The sequence below is a fragment of the Orcinus orca genome, chromosome 1 (genome assembly GCF_937001465.1).
Source record: "Orcinus orca chromosome 1, mOrcOrc1.1, whole genome shotgun sequence".
Lineage (NCBI taxonomy): Eukaryota > Metazoa > Chordata > Mammalia > Artiodactyla > Delphinidae > Orcinus > Orcinus orca.
Window position 1 is genome coordinate 165,352,940 of NC_064559.1, and position 23,164 is coordinate 165,376,103.

Here is a 23,164-nt window from a genome sequence, read left to right on the forward strand (position 1 = left end):
GTTTAATTGACCTGTTTCTCTGCTGTGTTGTGAAAATCATACAGTCTGGGCCATCCTAGAATAAAACAAGGAAATCAACTAATTTATATTTGTGGAAGGAAAACACAAGCTTCTGTTTATTAGTTATTAATTTACTTATTCATTCACTGACTCATTCATTCATTCATCCACTTAACACTCAATGAGCTACTTCTAGATACCATGCTAGATGCTTGGGATCTATAGATAAGGGCCTTGTGTCCCCTCCCTCCCCTGCCGATTGTTGACAGATAACAGTAGGAGCAAAGATGGACATGGAGGTGGGAAATAGTCATGGCCCGAGGGGATCACAGTCAGCAGCTATATCATGCTGAAGCAAAAGATGGGTGTTAGGAAGTACTGAGGCATGAAGGTCAATGACGCTTAAAATGAAAAAGCTGGGAGTCAGAATCTGCTTTGGTTTCAATAGCGCACTGTTCTGTAATTAACAGAACAGATGTTTTGTAAGACCCTCCCAGTTCCTTGGGTCACATTTGAACTGATCCCGGATGGATGACCCTACGGTAGGTAGATGCATCTACCAAATGCTGTTCATACTGTTCATACTCTACAAGGGGTGGGCTGGTGAGCTCTCGTTAAAGAAGAATCCTAATGTCTGCTACTACTTGACAGCTGAATCAATCTAACCCCAAGTGAACTCCTTCTGGTATCCAGAACGTCTGGCTACTTTCTGGATGACTCTCCCCCCAATTCTTGGCTTTCATAGCACTGGAACTTCCAGTTATATGCAAGATGGAGCAAAAACATCCAACCTCTCTCCAGACAGCTCTTCAGGAAATAAATCCAATTGGATGCTTCCTCAGATGTATCCTTTAGGGCTGTCTGGGACCAGTATTTCAGATGCAGAAGAGATGTGAATGGTCTGGGAGAGAAGACGGCTACTCAGCGTCTCAGTGTTAAATCCCGCATCATATTTGACAAATGGTTTTTCTAGTTGTGTTGGTTACAGTCTGGCCGAATGAGAGTCAAGTTGTATCTTTCTTATTCACAGACTTTATAGAAAAAAACAGAAATAATGACTAGCAAGTCGCATGGGGTTGATAGCATCCTTGACTTCACTTGACCCTTGTCACTACCCTAGAGGAGGAGTTATTAGCATTTCATTTCCAGATGAGGAGGTAGGGTTTATTTCATCCAAGTGTCTGAGCTTTTTCTTAATCCCACTTTCTTGACTGTAGATCTGATGCTCCTTCCACTTTACCAGGCTGTTCTCAAGGAAAACCATTGTTGCCAGCACACAGGATTATAATGAACTTCCTGGGAGAACTCAGAAATATTGAAACAAGATTATCCTCTGAGAGTTAAACCTTCAGAGAGGCACAGAGGATTAGAGAGGAGACACGATGGCTCCCAGGGCTGTGAGAGTCAGCTGATCTTAATCAGACCACAGATCTGAAATATATCTGAAGAAGGAAGGAAAGCCGAGTCACAGAGGGAAGTTTTGGCACTCTGTCTAGGCCATCTTAATCGGGTGCTATTGGGTAGTTTATTCATCTAGTTTCTCTTGTGCTGACACCCAGCCCATCCTTCAACCTTCGGAGTATGACGTGACATCCCAAGCAGCGTGGCCCACGGGAAGAGAAGGCACTGGTTGCGCTGAGGTGTGGATGCCACCTCCATGAGGTGGTACCTCCTCGTTCTCTCTCTACAATAACACGTGAGCAAACTGGCTTCCAGGAGACTAGCTCTTGGTGTGCAGGAGAGAAGGATCGGCTCTTGGGGGCCCACAAGACCAGGTTTCAGAGCCTGTGGAACTGCAGGATAAATTCAAAACTTGGGCAAATTCAGTCAGGATATGAATAAAACGTTTCCGTCGAAGGCCTCTTGGAAGACTGAACCATCTGCCACCTTCCCTGGCTGTGCCTGTTCTCCAGCCTGAGTCAGGGGCTCACGCTGTGCCTGTAACCTTGGCCTTGTTCTTACTAGAGGCCCATGGGGCTGACACATCCAGGCCTTACGTCAATTCCTGCCCCAAATCATCGGCTGAACATCCAATCGATTCGAGAGCATCTCCTAGGAACTTGAAGGAAGGCAGGAGGAGTGAGACAAAACCCCTCCAATTCAAGTGCCTAATCTTGCAGGAGAGAGAGCTTTGTGGATAAGTAACATTAATAATTTCAGTAGTTTTCTGTGTTCCTCAAATTCATCAGCCAATATACATATATATATATATGTATATATGATTTTATTAATTTTTCACAAATAATCCATGAACAGATGTAAACATGCAGTCTCTAAAAGTGAAGTGGTTTGCTACATGTCACAGGGTTGGTACATGACAGAACACAGATTTGACCCCTGAGACACAAGCTGTAGGAAAGGCTATCACTGGAGTTCCAAATAGAGGGGAGGAGAGAGCATGGGGCTGAAATTGTCCTCCTGCTAATTTCTCCTCACTTCCCTGGTTCTGTCCTGAGAGCTCATCAAAATCAGGGCCCATCTTGAAGAGCACCATCTTCATCAGTACACAGATTTGGACAAATGGATCCCAATCAGGAGTTCGAATCTAATCCGCATTGATAAAGAGGGTCTAAGAACCATTTTTGGTATCAAAAATTATAATGGAAATTGTATCTTTATCTTAGGTAATGCTGTGCATACTGACTAAATTGTTTTGGCTGGAATTTTATCACCCCAGTCTAATTACACTGGGTATCCCATTACTCTTCTCAAGCTTGACGAGTACCACTGAACTTCGATAAACACGTCTTGACTTCTTACCTACAGTGGATAGGGCGCTGAACTGTGTCCTGGAGAGTCAGAGACAAAAAAGACATTCTTCCTACTTCAAGAAACTTGCAGTCTAGGGAGGGAAGTGTATCTTAAAATATTTTCTTTCAAATTATTATAATAACATATTCTTATTGTATTGTATATTCTACAATTTGAACAGTAGAGAAGTAGGTATTTTTTAGATGCTGGAGAGCCATGGAAGGATTTTACGAATACAGTGAGACTGGCATTTGGAAAGATGCTCCTGGCTATCACGTGGAGGCTGGCCTAGAGCTGGGCCAGGTGGGAGGCAGGAGGCCTGGAAGACACCCAAAGAGGCCATGGAGCGATTGTACCTGGAGATGAGGGGCCTGACCCAGGGCAGAGGCTGCTGAGGTGGGTTTGAGAGATCACTGGTTGGAAATGTGTTGGGGGACTGAAGAATAGGGAAAGTAAAGCCACTTTGACTTAAGAAATGGACCTTGCTAGACAACGCTTTTCACAAGCTGCTCTCCTGGAAAGGGCCATGAAAGCACAGCTAACCAAACAAGCATCTCTCCCGGGCAAGGGCTCCCCACCAGGTGATGGTCTGCCATATTTCCGATTCTGGAAACTGGCTGGAATAACACTTATGCAATGGGAACACATGAGGCCCACGTCCCAGAGCCTGGCTGCTGGAGAACTTGGCAAGGCTGGGGTCCTCTGTGCAGTGGAAAGTTCTGCTGTCTGCCACGAGTGGACTCCCCCTGGGTGGCTGACTCGGGAAGTCAGAGCTGGCTGTGTGGAGGCTGCAGGGAGGGATGTTTGGGCCTGGAACCTCTGACATGGAGGAGCTGGGGGCAGGCAGAGGGGGTGGGTCACCCTGCACGGCCACTTCTCTGGTGGAACAAGCAGAGGACAGCGGCCAGGTAGGAAGTGCTGCTGTCTCTCCCTTGCAGTGGGTAGAGTGAGGCCTTAGGAGCCCAAATAGCCTACTCTGTCACTTCGGCACTGTGGGACCCTGGGCAAGTCACTTAACCTCTTTGATCATCGGCGTCCTTGTGTGTGAGATGGGGATAAGCGTAGCAGTCATCACCTAGGATTGTTGCAAGAATATGGAAAAATGGGTGATAACTGCTAGTACTATGCCCAGCACCTTGCTGCAAGTAAATAAATGATACTTACTGGTCGAAGGGTCATGACTCTACACAGAGCTCCTAGGCGGTTTGGGGGGGAGGACGTGGAGAGAGGCAGAAGGCCATCTGTCAAATCAGAGGACAAGTAAAGAATAAACTTATAATAATAAAGGCATTCTCTCTCTATGCATCTGGAATAACTAGGCTCCTGAATATTTGTTTGTAACCCAAACGTATGTAAATCAAATCATTCTCAAATCCTCAAGGAGGTTTCTTGCATACAGGTATCCTAGTGGGAGTCTTTGTAAAACTGCTACTGCTGGGCTTCCCTGGTGGCGCAGTGGTTAAGAATCCGCCTGCCAATGCAGGGGACACGGGTTCATGCCCGGGTCCGGGAAGATCCCACATGCCTCGGAGCAACTAAGCCCGTGTGTCACAACTACTGAGCCTGCGCTCTAGAGCCTGTAAGCCACAACTACTGAGCCCACGTGCCACAACTACTGAAACCCGTGCGCCTAGAGCCCGTGCTCCGCAACCAGAGAAGCCACTGCAATGAGAAGCCCACGCACCACAACGAAGAGTAGCCCCCGCTCACTGCAACTAGAGAAAGCCCGCGCACAGCAACGAAGACCCAATGCAGCCATAAATAAATTAATTAATTAAAATAAAAAAAAACAACCAACAAACAAAAACTGCTACTGTTGCTGATTACAGTACAGGGCAACTGCCTCGCCAGGAGCAGTTAGAGGAAAGAAACAATTTCTCTGTGTAACTTCAGCGCCTCTTTGGTGCAGGACCTCTTGGTCCTTTCTCTTTTTTATTAAACCAAATAGTTTGTTGAGTCTCATATTTATTTAGTGTTCTTGTAGCAATCCAGAATTGTAGATTAAGGTTAGATTCAAGTCTCTGTTTTATTTATTTATTTATAAAAATTTTTAATTGAAGTATAATTGATCTACAATGTTGTGTTAGTTTCAGGTGTCCAGCAAAGTATTTCACTGATAGATATATCTATTCATTTTCAGATTCTTTTCCATTGTAGGTTATTATAAGATATTTGAGTATAGTTCCCTGTGCTATGCAGTAGAACCTTGTTGTTTAACTATTTTTTTTGGGGGGGGGTAGGAGTTTATTAATTAATTTCTTTATTTTTGCTGTGTTGGGTCTTCGTTTCTGTGCGAGGGCTTTCTCTAGCTGTGGCAAGCGGGGGCCACTCTTCATCGCGGTGTGCGGACCTCTCACTATCGCGGCCTCTCGTTGCGAAGCACAGGCTCCAGACGCGCAGGCTCAGTACTTGTGGCTCACGGGCCTAGTTGCTCCGTGGCATGTGGGATCTTCCCGGACCGGGACACGAACCTGTGTCCTCTGCATCGGCAGGCGGACTCTCAACCACTGCGCCACCAGGGAAGCCCTGTTTAACTATTTTATATATAGTAATGTGTATATGTTAATCCCCCTTTGGTAACCACATAGTTTGTTTTCTACATCTGTGAGTCTATTTCTGTTTTGTAAAGAAGTTCACTTGTATCATTTTTTAAGATTCCATATATAAGTGATACCACGTATTTGTCTTTCTCTGTCTGGCTTATCAAGTCTCTGTTTGACAGGTGAGGAAACAGAAGCTCAGAGGGATCCCACGGTTTCCCTAAATTCACTCATCTGGGAAGGGGTGGATTTAGAATCCAAACCCATGTCTTCTGAGTCTCAGACCAGTGTTTATGCTTCTCAGCTATTAGCTCTTTCCAGGGATGTGAGGAGCCCTGCCTCTCCTGCACACGTGCAAAAGGCATGGCACAGAGGACCCCGAGGTCGGGGCGGGGGCGGGCGGGCGGGCGGGGGGATTTCACCAGGGGGCATGGATGTCTTGTGCCTGAGGGCAAGTAGGTAGGAGAAATACTCATCCGGGCTGGGTGTGTGGGAGGGAATTCTGGGTCGCCAGCAGCACCACCACCATTAGAATATTGAGAACATATTCTTCAGGGAACAGCCTAAAAGACCTCCCACCAAACCATTACCAAGTTCTTGGTTTTAGACAAAGAGTTCTAGTGAGGATTAGCCAGAAAATTTCTCACAAACCTCCTCCACTAGCCTCTCCCAGCCTGGCCACCTCTGTATTAGTGAACTTCACTGTTGGGTAGGAGCATCCAGAAAACTCAGCTCCTGCCGCTGTTCCGCTCAGAAGTAGGATTCACTTTTACCCATCAAAGTAATACCCCATGTTAATGGTCATCAGAGGTGAGTGGTTTTCAGATTTGTGACAAGTGACTGGGAAATTCACTCGTATTTTGAGCACAGAGGACTGAAAAGTAGTTTCCGCATTGCCCCTCAGAAGAAGGATGATCTAGCTTTGATTCTGGAGCTCTTGTCTCAGGGAAGTGGGGCTACTTGATTGAGGGTAGACAGGCAGGGCTCTTGGAGAAGGTGGCATCTGAGCTGAGATCTGAGTGGGGAGAAGGAGCTGGCATGTAAATCGATGGAGAAGCACATTCCAGAAGGAGGGGAGAGTGGGTGTCCAGGAGGTGCCAGGGCCTTGAGGTGGGAGTGATTTTGGAGAGTTCCAGGAACAGAAAGAAGGTTAGTGTAGCTGGAACCAAGCATGCACCTACCTCGTGAGGCATGGAGGTTATCCAAAGAGGCAGGAGAGGCCAATGTTGTAAGGCTTCAATGTTCTCATGCGCTAAGTGCAGTAACCTCTCTCCCACTAAGATACTAGTCAGGCGAGAGAACTTTGCAAACTGAGACACACTATTCCAAGTTTACGTCATATTCTCTTGATCCTATTTCTCCAAGGACTAGTGTGATACCCAAATACAAGACAGCTGTGGGCTGCAGTATTTTCCTGTCACCCGATAGGCAAGAGAGCAAATAGCAAGACCAGAAGCTTCTGGTTTGGCAGGAGCGCCCTTCTTGTGGCCATCTTATAATTAGTCTGCGGGCTTTGAGTGATGAGCACAGAAGGGAATGTCATCCTTGCCATCTCCAGCACTATTATCTTAAAATTCAAAGAGTCAGAGAAAGGGGCTGAGAGCAGCCAACCCGAGACCCAAGACCCTTTTCCGAGTGCCCTCCTTTCCCTGCTGTCTTCAGATGGTTCGCCATTATTCTTTCAGCATTTTGTGACACAGCGCATACTCTGGCCAATGTGAAGCTCACTTAGCTCTGTTCAATGTTTCAAAAACCCATAGTGCTCTTTTTCTGACAATAGGTTCCAGGGAAGGTAGAGGGGAAGACCTAAACCTTATTTGCCCTGTAAGGCCGACAGTGGACTGAACTGTCTCCGATGAAAAGTACCAGTGGAGTCAGGCAGTTATCTTTGAGCTTTGGTTCATAGGCTAGTGCACGTGGCACACTCAATAATTAAAGGCACATTTCAGAAACATGCTGTTTCCCCTGCAGTGTCACTAAGCCCAGTCATGTCCCAGGTGCTGCTTGAAAGGGAAACTCACTGTTTGTTTCCTCCTCAGGGAAAGCTTCTGAGACATGGTGTCAGGGCCCGTTCTGTGCTCTTTTTCGTACTACATTTGGTCCATGCTGCTTTCAAGTCCATTGCTTCTGCTTTAATTACTGGACTCGTCTTGCTGTTTGACCCTGATAATCGGCTTTATTTATTCCACCACCATTGGGGCTCCCTCTCCACTCTGAATTCTAATCCCCTAGGGTTTCATTTGTGCCTGGGAACCCAACAACTTGGTATTTTCCTCCAGTGGACAGTCCCACGGGGCCCCTGGGGACCCCCACAAGCTAGAAATAACATACGGAATTACCCAAAGGCTGCCTGGTCTGCCCCATGACCCATTCCATTCATGCTCCAGGGTGTAGTATCTTCCGCTAGCTCCAAGGGAATGTATTCACCCAACAGCCACACTGACTTTCTAGCACTTATAGGGTATCCAGGACTGTGTTGGGTTAACATTATAAGGAAAGGAGGGGGGTTTGTTATAACAGAGAAGAAACAGACTTCAGGAGCTGCTGAATGAATGGCAGCTAGGTACAAACGCAGGCATGCCCACAGACGCACTGGCATATTTTGAAAAGAAAAAAAGTAAAGCATTAGCCTCAAGTCTTGAGAAATTACCTAATGTTTCTCCCACTTCTTTTTCCCTGTTCCGTCTTCTCCCTTCTCCCTACCTGCTAGCACATGACCAGGTATGCTTCTCAAATGAGGCAAATTAATGATGGTATCGTTAATGTATTTGTAAACAAGCTTCCTAAAATAGGGATCCAGTGTGCTGCCTTGTAAGTGCCACTACAAAAGAGCACTGAGCGCATCTGTGGGTGTGTGTGCTTGTATGTGTGTGTGTGTGAGACAAAACTAAGTGCGGTCTGTGTGTGATGCTATGCAGGGCCTTTCATATGTATTCTCCTATTTACACTTATTTTAAAAATTGTGGTAAAAATATTTGGTTGGCCAAAAAGTTCTTTTGGGTTTACGGAGAGACCCGAATGAACTTTTTGGCCAACCCAACAGAAAACAGAAAATTTACCATCTTAACCATTTCTAAGTGCGCAGTTCAGTTGTGTTAAATATATTCACCTTGTTGTGTAACCCAAATCCAGTAACTTTCTCACCTTGCAAAACTGAAACTCGATAACCCATTAAATATCTCCCCATTTCCCCCTCCTTCCAACTTCTGGAAACCACCTTTCTACTTTCTGTCTCTATGAGTTTGACTACTGTGGGTACCTCATATAAGTGGAATCACACAGTATTTGTCTTTTTGACTGGTTTATATAGTCTCTTATTTAACCTTTAAAACCAGCCTGTGGGAAATGCTTTATTATTATTTCTACCAGATGGACGAGGAAGTAAAGTCTCCAGGACATTAAAAAATTTGTTCAACGTCCAGATAGCATGTGATCCAGGCAGGATTCAAACTCAGGTCTCTGTGGTCACATTGGACCCCCCAGGCACATATACATAAGAATGTACTGGAAAATAGTGCAGAGAAATAGATAAGTATGCTTTTATGTACACATTTAAATCTCTCCCTATATACAGTCATGGATTTATAAATATATACCTATATGTGGCATTATCTTAAAGAGGAAAGAACTGTTTGTCTCCATGTCTGTCTTATATGGTTGTTGTGAGACTTAGGAATATAACATTGTCCTTGGAGACTGCCATGTTTTGAACTTTATTTTGGGAAACCTGTGTAGTTAATGGAAAGAGTTCAGGCTGGGGAGTAAGGAGAATGGGCTTCAACATTTACCAGCTGGGGAGCTCAGGTTGGTCAGTCCGCTTTCAGACGAGAATACCTACTCCCCAGGATGGTCCGGAGGGTCCACAGACGTGGTGTGTGTGAGGGTTCAGCTCTGGCTCTACACCATTCCCGCCTCCACAGCCCACCCATCTAGGGAAGCTCCTTCCTGCCTGTCTCTGTGCCCTGAGTTCTAACAGAGGTTTGTTTTTCCCCTTCTCCTCCCTCCCTCCCTCCCTCCCTCCCTTCCTCATTCTCTCCCTCCTTCCTTCCTCCCTCCCTCCTTTCCTTTTCTCTTCCATCTCTCCTTCTCTTCCAGATTGTCCCACCTCTAAAGGGTCCTGCCCATGGAGGAATTCACTAAGAAACGAAATTCCATGTTCAGGCTGACTGCAGAACTCCCACTGCTGTCAGGGAGATTTCTGGGCCTTTAATGAGGGGAGAATTTGATCTTAAGACTCCTTGTTAAGATAAAGACCTGGCTGGTTTATTAACTCTATCCAGCTGGGGTACAGACTCAGAAATAATTAAACCCTCCCTGCCTAAGACTGGTCAGAGTCTCAGAGAAAACCTGGCCTGGATCTTGTGAGAAAGGGGGAATCCTTCACCCCTTTCAGGAATCATTTCATGAGAGCCTAAAGCTTGTGAGAATTCTCTTCATCTCCCTTTCACATACCTGGACTTTATCTTAAAGTAGCAGAGTTTATTCATTTGACAAATGTTTATTGAATACCTACTATGTGCCAGACACTATGCTGAGTTTGGGGTAAGAATGCGGGTACTTAGAGGACATTCAACTCATTAATACCATTTTATATAGAAAGAAATTGAGGCCCAGGAAGAAGTAACTTATCTAGGATAACAGACTCAGTCAGGACCTGATCCCACCCTCACTGACATAAAATACTTTCTCATGCCAAGCAGCTCTGACCCCTCTCTCCACCTTTGACCCTCCTTGATCTCTGCTAGGACTTTGATCCTCTTTGTAGTTGGCACCTCAGAGATTCAGCTGCTAGATGGTAAGCACCCCGTAGGTGGAACTACCCCGACTGCCTCTTGGCTGCCCCATAGCCAGTATCTCAGTACTCTGTTGACTGCAGGTAAACCATCTATTAAAATACACTGTAGATGGAAGTCAATGATGAAGGCATTTCTTTATTGTGAGAGGAAGTATTTAAATTGTCTTAGAAGAAAGAATAGTATTCAGGAGAGAGATGAAGCATTAGATGGGGCATATGTGTGTGTGTGTGTGTGCACGTGCTCACGTGTGTGGGGAATGGGTGCGTGTGGTTGCATAGGCCATTCTGGACCCAATAACCTAAGTGGGTCCTTTATGAAACATGGTATGTTTGCAGAATGGTAATTTTGAAGGCCTGCCCTGGAAGGTGTATTCATGAGGCAGCCATGTGGGGAGGAAAGCAGAAGGAGACAGGCCCTGGGTTGGGGTGTGTGTGTGTGGGGGGGGATGGAGTTCAGATCTCCATTCTATAACTTACTAACTCTGTGAGTTTGGGCAAGTCCCTTATCTCAGCTGGTTTCCTCTTCTGTGAAATGATCATAACACTGACTGCAGCAAGGTGATTGTAAGTATTAAGTGTAATCGGGCATGTCAACAGCACGTGGCCCAGGGCCAGTTTGTTTTAGGTGTGCAGGATCAATTAGTACTGTCTTTCAACAGAGGAAAGGGCTGTTTTGTGGTTGGTGATGAAAGGTCTAGAAGGAAGCTTAGGGCTGATCATGAAGCACAGAATAACAGACTGAAGAGTTTGAATAGTGTCCTTGAGCCGAGAGATGTTGGAGGTTTGTGAGAAATGATGTAGACAAATCATCTTTTTGTTTGCTTTTGTCTGTTTGTTTGTTTTTAAAAAATTGTGCTCAAGACAGGAACAGAGGAGTCTGGAGGCAGATCGAGTAGGGAGTTGTTTAAAGGATCTAAGTGAGAAGAGAAATTCCCTAGAATAATGTGGTAAGAGAAGAATGGAGAGTCAAGGTACGGACAAATTATCAAAGAACAACAACAAAAATAGCATGCATTGAGCACTTGCTATGTACCAGGTATTGTTCTAAGCACGTTAAAGACTTAGCTTATTTAATGTGTCAAATGTATTCACTTGTCCAATAGTCACAACATACTTGAGATGAAACTCTTCTTAACACTATTTAGAGGTAAGGAAACTGAGAAGTTAATGTGCAAAGAAGGCACTTCCACCCCAATTCATTTAGAATGGATTAAAAACAAATTCTTAAAGAAGCATGCCCACATTCTAGAAAATTCAAAAGGTTTTCATTTTCTACCCCTCTTTTGCATCCAATATGAGTATGCTGGTATGTTTCCTTTGAGAATGTTTTAGCCTATTTTCTCCACGACTTACTTGGAACTGTAATAGTGGTGTGTCTTTATAGATATCACGAGCATATTGCCCCTGTCTTCATGATGGTCATGTTTAGTGGCGGTTTCATATTTTATTGAGTTGATATACCAGAGCTATTTTTTTCTGCTACTATGAGCATTTTGGGACATAAATCTTTGACAGTACCTCTTATTATGTTTTAAAGATACATTTCCTCATGTTGAATTACTGGATGAAATGGAGCAACCAGTTTCATGGCTCTTGCTTCATGTTGCCAATTTGCTTTTCTCACAGGTTTGAACATATTCACAATGTCCTCAACAATGTAGGAGGCTATCAATTTCACAGCACCCTTGCCAGCATTGGCATTATTATTACTGGTAAAGTTATTAGGAGAAATATGGTTAATGACTGTAATTCTAATTTGCATCTCTTTACCTAGTATTTGGGTTGACCATATCCTCTCCCATGGGACTGATATTTGCAGTTTCTCTTTAATTATTATTAGTTTTGTGAAGGCCAATTTTTCAAAGCAAAAACTTGTGTGTTAGAATGAGTGAAGCATACGCTAGGGTGAGGAGAAGGGTAAAGTTGGGGACCCAGGAGCTTTTGAGCCTAGTAAACTGGGAGAAAGTCCATGTCCTGACCTCCGCCAACACAGGAGAGGCCGGACTCACTGGTGGACTGCTTGGAACTGGTGTCCGTGCTGTCTGGGAAGAGGTGAGCCTTGCTATCTATCTTCTGGCTAATATCTTCTTTTTCCCTCTTATTACCCAAATGGAATATGTCCATTGCAGAAAAAAAATAAAGGACAAAAGAGATAAAAATCACACATGTGTTCCCACTCTTCAGAGATAAGTCCTTTGACGTTTTGTTACATATGCTTACAGAATCTCCCTCTCTTTATATACAAAACATTATATGATGTGTATACTACACACACTCTCCCATCTCTGTATAATAGTATCTATCTTGAGCTTTCTTCCTCCCAACCATGTGCTTCTAGCTCTTCCTACCGTCTCTTCTTCTTTTGCTCTCATCATTTCAATGCCTTTGATTTTACTGTTGTTTGTTCTTCCTGGTTCAGAATTGCTTAAGAGGCCTGAGACCTGGGGTCACATCTTCAAGGTCCTTGGGGAACCTCGTATCTGTGAGTCTGAACCTAATGACACAGTTGGCTGTGGTTATTTCTGTTTTTTTTTGTGCATGTGTGACCTGATTGTATTTGTTGCCATGTTCCTTCAACTGACAGAGGACAAGGTTTGGAAGTAGAAACATGGGATAAATCTTACGTGTGTGCTCATGTACATAATCACTTTGGAGTAGCTCTGGTAGATTTTCTCCAAAGGAGTGTTGGAAAGGTTCATGCCTGGCTGACCTAATTTACCTCTATGATGAAAGAATTAAAGTTTTAAGGGCGGATTTCTTCATAGGCCCAATTTATGGAAGAGGACACCACTCTGTGCTTACAGTTCTTTCTTGTCTTCTCAGCCTTTTGAAATCTGGCCTATAGGGATGGCTGGGTTCTAAGGAGGCTCAGAGGCCAGCAGGTCCTAAATTCCCAGTCAAAGGCAGAACTTTGGATGGAGGAGTCATCACCCTTGTGTAACATACCTAATATATGACAAGCTCTTTTATACACAGGTAATCTAAATTTTCTAACCTCTCCAGACCTCAGCTACTGCAGCTGTGAAACTAGAAATAATAAAAATATCTACTTTGTAGGTTCTCTTAAATGATATAAAAAAGGTAAAAGCTTAGTACACAAACGGGAAGAAGTGAAAGGTCACTCTTTTTTTTTTTTTTAGATGTTGGGGGTAGGAGTTTATTAACTAATTAATTTAGTTTTGCTGTGTTGGATCTTCATTTCTGTGCGTAGGGCTTTCTCTAGTTGTGGCAAGTGGGGGCCACTCTTCATCGCGGTGCGCGGGCCTCTCACTATCACGGCCTCTCTTGTTGTGGATCACAGGCTCCAGACACGCAGGCTCAGTAGTTGTGGCTCACTAGCCCAGTTGCTCCGCGCCATGTGGGATCCTCCCAGACCAGGGCTCGAACCCGTGTCCCCTGCATTAGCAGGCAGACTCTCAACCACTGGTCACTCTTATGGTATAAAGGGGCTGGAATGGTGTTTTTACTCTGTCACTTTCCATGACCTACAGTCATGTTGGAAGCTCCACCGGGAGAAGGGTCACCTACAGACAATATGCAGGATGATTTACACACACCATCCCATTCAATCCCTCCATCATCCTAGTAGGTAAACTATTACCTCCATTGTATTCATTTATTCATTCAACAAATATTTATAAACACCTTCTATGGGCCAAGCACTATTCTAGATGCTGGGGACACAGTGGTGAACAGAGTAAAGTCCTTGCTCTCAGGAAACAAACAATTGAATGAATATTATAGGTGGCAGTAATATGACAAGGGAGAATAAAGCAGAATATGGAGGATGATGGTTCAGGAAAGGATGAAGTTGCTGTCATACAGGAGGATAAGGGAAGGCCTCTCTGATAGTGTGACATTGAGCAGAAAAAAGGGAGAGAGCAAGTCACGTGGATAACCAGGGAAAGCACGTTCCAGGCAGAGGGAGCAGCATCTGCAAGAGCCCTCATGTCCCCTGAGGTGGGAACGTGCTTGCTGGAGGGCAGCAAGGGGAGTGGTGTGGGATGGATTAGGGTGGCCTGAATGACAGGAAGTGTGGTGGGAGGACGTGAGAGAAGTATGGGCTGTGGAAGAGAAGGAAATATATATATATATTTTAATTGAATTATAGTTGACTTATAATGTGTTAATTACTGTTGTACAGCAAAGTAATTCAGTTATACATATATATTATATATACATACATATGTATGTATATATATACATATGTATATATATATATATATATATATACATTCTTTTTTAATATTCTTTTCCATTATGGTTTGTCATAGGATATTGAATATAGTTCCCTGTGCTGTACAGTAGGACCTTGTTGTTTATCCATTCTCTATATAAAAGCTTACATCTGCTAACCCCAACCTCCTAGCCCATCCGTCCCCCAACCCCCACCCCTTGGCAACCAACAGGCTTTTCTCTATGTCCGTGACTGTTTCTGTTTCATGGATAGGTTCATTTGTGTCATATTTTAGATTCCACATATAAGTGATATCATGTGGTATTTGTCTCTCTCTTTCTGACTTACTTCACTTAGTATGATAATCTCTAGTTCCATCCATGGTGCTGCAAATGGCATTATTTCATTCTTTTCTATGGCTGAGTAATATTCCTTTAAATATATGTACCACATCTTCTTCATCCATTCATCTGTTGGTGGACACTTAGTTTGTTTCCATGTCTTGGCTATTGTGAATAGTGCTGCTATGAACGTAGGGGGTTCATGTATCTTTTTGAATTATAGTTTTGTCTGAATATATGCCCAGGAGTGGGATTGTTGGGTCATATGATAGTTTTATTTTTAGTTTTCTGAGGAACTTCCATACTGCTTTCCACAGTGGCTGCACCAACTTACATTCCCACCAACAGTGTAGGAGGGTTCCCTTTTCGAGGAGATATTTTATAGAGACTTGTAGGACATTGTAAGGATGTTAGCTTCTACTGAGTGAAATAGGAGGTTGTTGATTTAAGTAAAGAGGTGACACATGATCTGATTTTATAAAATATCACTATGGCTGCTGAGGGAGAAAGTCTATAAGGGGCAAGAGTGGAAGCTGGGAAATCTTCCAAGGAGGTGACTGCTGTAATAATCCAAGCAAGGGATAATTACCACTTGGATCTCAGTGGTAATGGGGTGGGTAATGAGAAGGAGTGGGATTGCAGAACGCAGACCAGGCAGGCTTTGCTGGTGGACCAGAAGTGGGGTGTGAAAGTCCAATGTGACTCGAACGTCTTATACCCAAGAACCTGCTAGAATGGAGTTGCCACTTACTAAACATAAGGAAGATAGGGTGCAGCAGGAATCAAGAGGTTGGTTTGGGGCATATTAAGTTTGAGATGCTCATAACATGGCCCAGCTGAGATGTTAGGTATGTAGATCATTATCTGGGCCTGGGGTTTTGATGAGAGGTCTGGGATAGAAAAACATTTAAGAGACTTTGGCATATACACAGTATTAAAAGGCAGGGGTAAGACCATCACGGAAATGAGTATAGCTGAACAAGAGAATCTGCCAGAGGACTGAGCCGTCCAGCATCTCAAAGTGGCGCAGGTGAGCGGAACCCATTGCACACGAGGAAATCAAAGCTTGGAGAGTCAAGTCAAGCAATTTGCTTCACGGTGAGAGGCAGAGACGGAAATCCAAGCTCATGGGTCTGACTCTGAAGTCTGTGTTATTAACCCCTTAGCAATATTCCAAAGGCTGGAGCCAAAAAGTCTTTTCCTGGAGACATGAATCATGGGTGGCTTCCCCTCTAACTACGCTGGGATGGCAAGCTGGGTCCTCAGGTTTGAGCAAATAAGACACTTCACTTTTGCTGGTAGAACCAGATGACACATCCATCAGCTACACCTGGTGTAGTACTCAAGGATCTCAAGGGAGCAAGAAAGGTCTGGTAATTAAGAAAGATTCATTTCCTGAGCTGCAGTGGGTCACAGTGACTGTCAGGGTTAAGAGATTGATGGCTTCATAAAGACCACCTGAAAAGGCAATTGACCAGCGAGGGAAAAAAAATCATTGCCACCCACCCACTACTGCAGCCTCTGCATTCAGAGACCCACCGTGAAAGCAGAGCTGCTTGGAACTGTCTGCACTAGATACCACTTGGCCCCACTTTATTGTTGTGAACAATCCCCAACAACCATAGGATGCATTCCCGCATTCACTGATCAACAGTACTATCTGCCCGGTTCCTTGACTGGGTATGTAGATGAATAAGACTCAGTTCCCTTGCTCTCAGGAGTTCAGAGTATCATGGAGGCCATGACTGCACTCAAGGTTCTCAACAAGCCTAGTATTCCATTTTATAACACTGCATGTATTGTATCTAAAAAATTCACTTCTCTAGTGGTGTGTGAATTAGAGCCCAGCATGTAGTAAATGCTCAATAAGTTATTCACAGAAGGGTGTGTGGAGTCTTAGGGAAAGGGCCCAGGATTGAGAATGAGGACCAACCTTGCAGTTACAACTTTGCTCAAACAATAGCTTCATGACTTCCGATAAGTCACTCTTCTCTGCATCTTAGCTTGCCCATCTGTCAAAAAGGGGGTTGGATGAAATTATCCTTGGAGATTTTTATTGATTGATTGATTTTTCTTTTTCTTTTTTTTTTTTGCGGTACGCGGGCCTCTCACTGCTGTGGCCTCTCCCGTTGTGGAGCACAGGCTCCGGACGCGCAGGCTCAGCGGCCATGGCTCACGGGCCCAGCCGCTCTGCGGCATGTGGGATCTTCCCGGACCGGGGCATGAACCTGTGTCCCCTACGTCGTCAGGCGGACTCTCAACCACTGCACCACCAGGGAAGCCCTGATTGATTGATTTTTAAATTGAAGTATAGTTGATATGCAATATTACATAAATTACAAGTATACAGTATAGTGATTCACAATTTTTAAAGGTTATACTCCATTTATAGTTATTATAGAATATTGGCTATATTCTTTGTGTTGTACAATATATCCTTGTAGCTTATTTTATACCTAATAGTTTGTACCTCTTACTCCCCTACCCCTGTATTGCCCCTTCCCCTTCCCTCTCCCCACTGGTAACCACTAATTTGTTCTCTATACCTGTGAGTCTGTTTCCTTTTTTGTTATATTCACTAATTTGTTGTATTTTTTAGATTCCACATATAAGTGATCTCATACAGTATTGGTCTTTCTCTGTCTGACGTATTTCACTTAGCATAATACCCTCCAAGCCCATCCATGTTGTTGCAAATGGTAAAATTTCCTTCTTTTTTATGGCTGAATAATATTCCACTGTATATATGTACCACATCTTCTTTATCCATTCATGTGTTGATGGACACTTAAGTTGGCAATTGTATCTTGGCAATTGTAAATAACGCTGTTATTAACATTGGGGTGCATGTATCTTTTCAAACGAGTGTTTTTGTTTCTTTCTGATAAATACCCAGGAGTGGGATTGCTGGGTCATATGGTGGTTCTATTTTTAGTTTTTTTGAGAAACTTCCATACTGTTTTCTGCAGTGGCTGCACCAATTTACATTCCCACAAACAGTGTACAAATGTTCCCTTGGAGATCTTTTAGATCGAAGACTAGGATTTATTAAAAAGTATGAAAATCCCCAGTAAAAACTCCCTTCCTAAAATGCTGTTAGATGCCACGATCTGTCTTTCATAGGACAGGCGTTCTAGAGGGTTTAAGAAGAGGAAGCAGCTGCATGTCTCCTGTGTGCAATTGGCCTTTGTCTTTGTTGAGCCACCCGCTTTCCCAATATTCCTCAGATCCCAATTTCTCAGGAGTTCAGCCCAATGGGAGACTTGGCTGGGCAGGTTGTCATAGGGTAGCTCAACAGTGGAAGGTGGAAAATATGTGAGTTACCTCTGCCTTTTTTTAGTGCCTGCCAGCATCAGTGCATGTGTTGACCAGGGATATGGCTACCATAGAGTTTCCTCATGTCTTGAACCAAATGGCTCCCCAACCCAGAATTCAGGCAGATGGAAGGCATGTTGCAAAGCAGAAAGTCACTCTTTTATTTTTTAAAATTGAAGTATAATTGATTTACAATGTCGTGTTATTTTCACATATACTGCAAAGTGATTCAGTTATACATACACATATCTATTTTTTTCAGATTCTTTTCCCTTATAGTTTATTACAAAATATCGGGTATACTTCCCTGTGCTATACAATAGATCCTGTTTGTTGTCTATTGGGTTGGCCTAAAAGTGCCTTCAGTTTTTAAGTAAAAATAAAAGACACATTTTTCATTTTCACCAAGACCTTTATTGAACAATGTATTCACCCTTTTGTTCCACTACCTTCTGCCATTTTTTCAGGCAACTTCATAATTCTATCTTCCCAAAACTTTTAATCTTTTTGAGCAAAGAACTGTTCCAGGTGCCTTTTATAGTCTTCCAGGGAACTGAAATTTTTTCCATTAAGAGAATTTTGTAAAGACCGAAATAAATGGAAATATGAAGGTGCAATATCTGGTGAATACTGCGAGTGAATCAGAACTTCCCAGCCAAGCTGTAACAGTTTTTGCCCGGTTGTCAAAGAAATATACGGTCTTGCGTTATCTTGATGGGAGATTATGCGTTTTCTGTTGACTAATTCTGGACACTTTTCATCAAGTGCTGCTTTCAGTTGGTCTAATTGGGAGCAGTACTTGATGGAATTAATCGTTTGCTTTTCCAGAAGGAGCTCATAATAGAGGACTCCCTTCCAATCCCACCATATACACAACATAACCTTCTTTTTTTTTTTTTTTCGGTACGCGGGCCTCTCACTGTTGTGGCCTCTCCCATTGCAGAACACAGGCTCCAGACGCGCAGGCTCAGCGGCCGTGGCTCATGGGCCTAGCTGCTCAGTGGCATGTGGGATCTTCCCGGACCAGGGCACGAACCCGTGTCCCCTGCATCGGCAGGTGGGCTCTCAACCACTGCGCCACCAGGGAGGCCCAACATCACCTTCTTTGGATGAAGACCAGCCTTTGGTGTGGTTGGTGGTAGTTCATTTCGCTTGCCCCACGATCTCTTCCATTCCACATTGTTGTACAGCATCCACTTTTCGTCACCCGTCACAATTTGTTTTAAAAACGGAAAGTTTTTCATTACATATAAGTAGAGAATCCCATGCGGAAATACGGTCATGAAGGTTTTTTTGCTTAACTTATGTGGAACCCAAACATCAAAGCGATTCACATAACCAAGCTGGTGCAAATGATTTTCAATGCTTGATTTGGCTGTTTTGAATATGTCGGCTATCTCCCGCGTGGTATAACGTTGATTGTGCTCAGTTAATGTCTCGATTTTATCGCCATCAATTTCAAGTGGTCTACCCGACCATGGAGCATTGTCCAGTGAGAAATCTCCAGCACGAAACTTCACAAACCACTTTTGACACGTTCCTTCAGTCACAGCACCTTCTCCATACACTGCACAAATCTTTTTTTGCATTTCAGTTGCATTTTTACGTTTCTTGAAATAATAAAACATAATATGCTGAAAATGCTGCTTTTTTCTTCCATCTTCAGTATTAAAATGGCTACACAAAAATTCACCAATTTTGATAACTTTTTAAAAAATGCACACTGATATGACAGCTGTCACATACAATCTAACTAAATGGTCTTGAATGAAGTTAAAGACAACTAAGTGCTACTAGAGCCATCTTACAGAAAAAACTGAACGGACCTATTGGCCAACCAGTATTTTATATAGAGTAGTGTGTATATGTTAATGCCAAACTCCTATTTTATCCTTCCCCACCTCCCCTTTGGTAACCATAAGTTTGTTTTCTATGTCTGTGGGTTTATTTCTGTGTTGTATCATTTTTTATTTTTTTAGATTCCACATACAAGCCATATCATATGATATTTGTCTTTGGCTTACTTCACTTAGTACGGTAATCTCTAGGTCCATCCATGTTGCTGCAAATGGCATTATTTTGTTCTTTTTTATGGCTGAGTAATATTCCATTGTATATATGTACCACATCTTCTTTATCCATTCTGTCAATGGACATTCAGGTTGCTTCCATGTCCTGGCTATTGTAAATAGTGCTGCTATGAACATTGGGGTGCATGTATCTTTTCAAATTATGGTTTTCTTTGGATATATGCCCAGGAGTAAGATTGCAGGATCATATGGTAGCTCTATTTTTGGTTTTTTAAGGGACCTCTGTACTGTTTTCCATGGTGGCTGCACCAATTTACATTCCCACCAACAGTGTAGGAGGGATTGGAAAGGTACTCTTTTCAATAAATAGGTCCTGAAAGAGAACTTGCTGTTTATTCAGCTTAAGTAGAGGAAGCTGCTCTTTGGGGGCTCCTAGTATGGTGTTTTCCTAAGGGACCTTCTCTTGAGGCTGCTCCCTCCATCCTTATTGCCATCACATTAGTTCTGGCCTGGCTTCTTTTCTCAACAGAACAATTTCTGAGCCTCCAGGGAGGATCTGTCTCCAATCTCCTTCCAATCCATTTTTTAATTAAGGAAGCAGAGTCATCTATTTGGAAAAAAATAAAAGGGAAAAGAAAATACTCCAACCAAACTAGGTCACACCAGCCTCCTGCTCTGGAGTCTCCAAAAGGCTCCCCTGCACTTAGCATCAAGACAAACACCCACTGTGGCCTGCAGGACCCAGGCAGTGTGGCCCGTCTAGCCCTCCAATCTGTTCTTGTCAAATTATGTCACTGTCCTTTCACTCAGTAATTCCATCCACCTTGGGTTTCTTGAATTTACCACGTTACCTCCCTCCTCGGGGGTTTTGCCTAGTCTTCCCTCTCAGCTTGGGGTTCTCTCCTCTCTCCCCTTTTCTTCCTTCTCGGATTAAGTTCACCTCCTTGGGGAGCCTTTCCCTATTCATTTTACCGGAAGTTTAAGCCTCACTCTTTTTCTGGCTCAGCGAATTGTCTGTTACCATGTGCAGATATTTTTTTCATTTGTTTGTTTGTGTTTTCCCCACCGCTCCTACTAAACTGTGAACTGTAAACTCCAGGGGAGCAGAAACCATTTCCGTGTTGTTTATGGGCCTGCCTCAGTGCCCAGCTGGTGCTCCATCAATGTTTGCCAAATGACCCGTCCGGTTCTGTTCATCTTCCTCGCGAGATCCTCCACTCCAACCCACTTCTCCTACCGTATCAGAGTACCATCCCCTAAGGGCGGTATTCTTCTATCCTCTGTTCCTGTGCCTGCCCTGTGCCTTCTGCCTGAAATACCCTTCTCCCCTATTTTCCTTCTGAAAAATGAACTCAGCCTTCCAGACTCAGCTCAAATATCATCTCCTCTTTGATGCCTGTCCCCATCCCTCCTGGCAAAATGGAAAGCCTCTGCTCCACGGTTTGTGCACATCTGAATCACAGCTTTTGTCACTCTGTATTGTCCTCACACATTTGTGTACCTACTTTCCCCACTAGACGGACCTCTTGGGAGCAAGGAAGAGATCTAATTCATCTTACATTTCCACTTCTTAAAAATAGTTGTCACATAGAAAGGGTACAATAAATGCTTGTGGACGGGATTTACATTACATTATTTACATTAGTGAATAAAGGAACTTCCTTGGTGAAATTTCCCTGTGTGGAGTCTTCCTCTCTGCGAAGTCCCTATGTACCTACCTCCTGTTTGGATATTACCTCTCAGAAGTTTTCTCTGGGGTTCCTGGTGCACAGAGAACATCTCTCTGTTTTTTGTCTTCTAGGATTAGGCAGCCGGTTTGGTTTAGAACACAGTGTTTGCTCTTGCCTGTTTTAAAAGGAACCTGGTGGTTAATACAGGTCTCGTGGCAGGTAGAATAATAAGAGGCCAATCCTCCCAAATATTTGGTTTATTACCTGCCCTAGTCCAATAGGACTGGTTGTTAAGGATTCATTCACTCACTCTCTATCTGTTGTTCTGCTGTGTGCCTGGCACTGTTTTGGTGCTGTGTTCACAGCTATGCAAGAGGCCCTGTTCCTAAAGTATTTTTTTTTTTGGACGGGGTAGCACAGGCAGACAGACAGACAGACAGTATAGTGTGATCAGTGCTCTGATGTAGTGTGTGTTTGCAGAGTCATGTGGGAGCAGGGGAAAAAAGGGCTTTCATCCATCTGGGGTGGGGATGGGAGGTGTTAAGGAAGTCTTCCGAGTACAGAGGCTCTTTATGTGGACTTTTGATAGATAAGTAGAATTGTTTGATGGGACAGGGACATGAGAAAGGGAGGAAAAGAAAACTAGGGAAGGGAGAGGGAACGGCACTCACGAAGGCAAGCAAGAGGTAGTAGGTGTGCTTTGAAATCATGAGGAGTTCACTGAAGTCCAGAACTTTGCTGCCCAGTTTGGTGTGTGGACCGGCAGTGCTGGCATCACCTGGGAACTTGCTAGAATAGCAGAATTTTGAGCTCCACCCTGGACCAACTAAATCAGAATCTACATTTTACCAAGATCCCCAGGTGGTTCTTGCCCACACTGAGGTTTAAGAAAAAGTAGGCAAAGAGGTATTTTTTCAAGTGATCGCCTACATCAAAATCATCTGGAAGGTTTACTGAAAAACCGGATCTCTGAGTCTCACCTTAGAGTTTCTGAATTAGTAGCTCTGGGTGAGGCCTGAGAATTTTCATTTCTCAAAAGATCCTGGATGATGTTGGTGCGGCTGGTTCAGGGATCACACTCTGAGAACCAGTAGGGTGGAGTATAGTGGGAAGGGTAATTTCTGGGAAGTGAGCTTGGACAGGTAGCAGGATTCAAATCCCGAAGGGCCTTGATAGGGAGGAGTGGACTTTATCCTGGAGTGTTGCAGACATCTGCAGAGTTCTTATGCAGGAGAGTGATGCGATCAGACTTTTCTGCGGGGAAGATCACTCTGGCAGCACGTGGCAGATGAGCTGGAGAGTGACAGGATGACACACTGTCAGTATATTCCAGGTGAGACTGATGAATTCTGAACCAAGGCAGTGGAGATGCCTTCAAGATAAATTTGGGGGTCAGAGTTCTGGGGAGTCAGTGAGTGATTGAATGTAGGGGTGAGAATTACAAACCTCTCTCCATGCCTGGAACTTGGAGGCACATCAGAGCCTGTGGCTCTTTCCCTGCCTGTGGCTGTTGCCTTTTCATGCCCAGAAAGCTGCCATTGTATC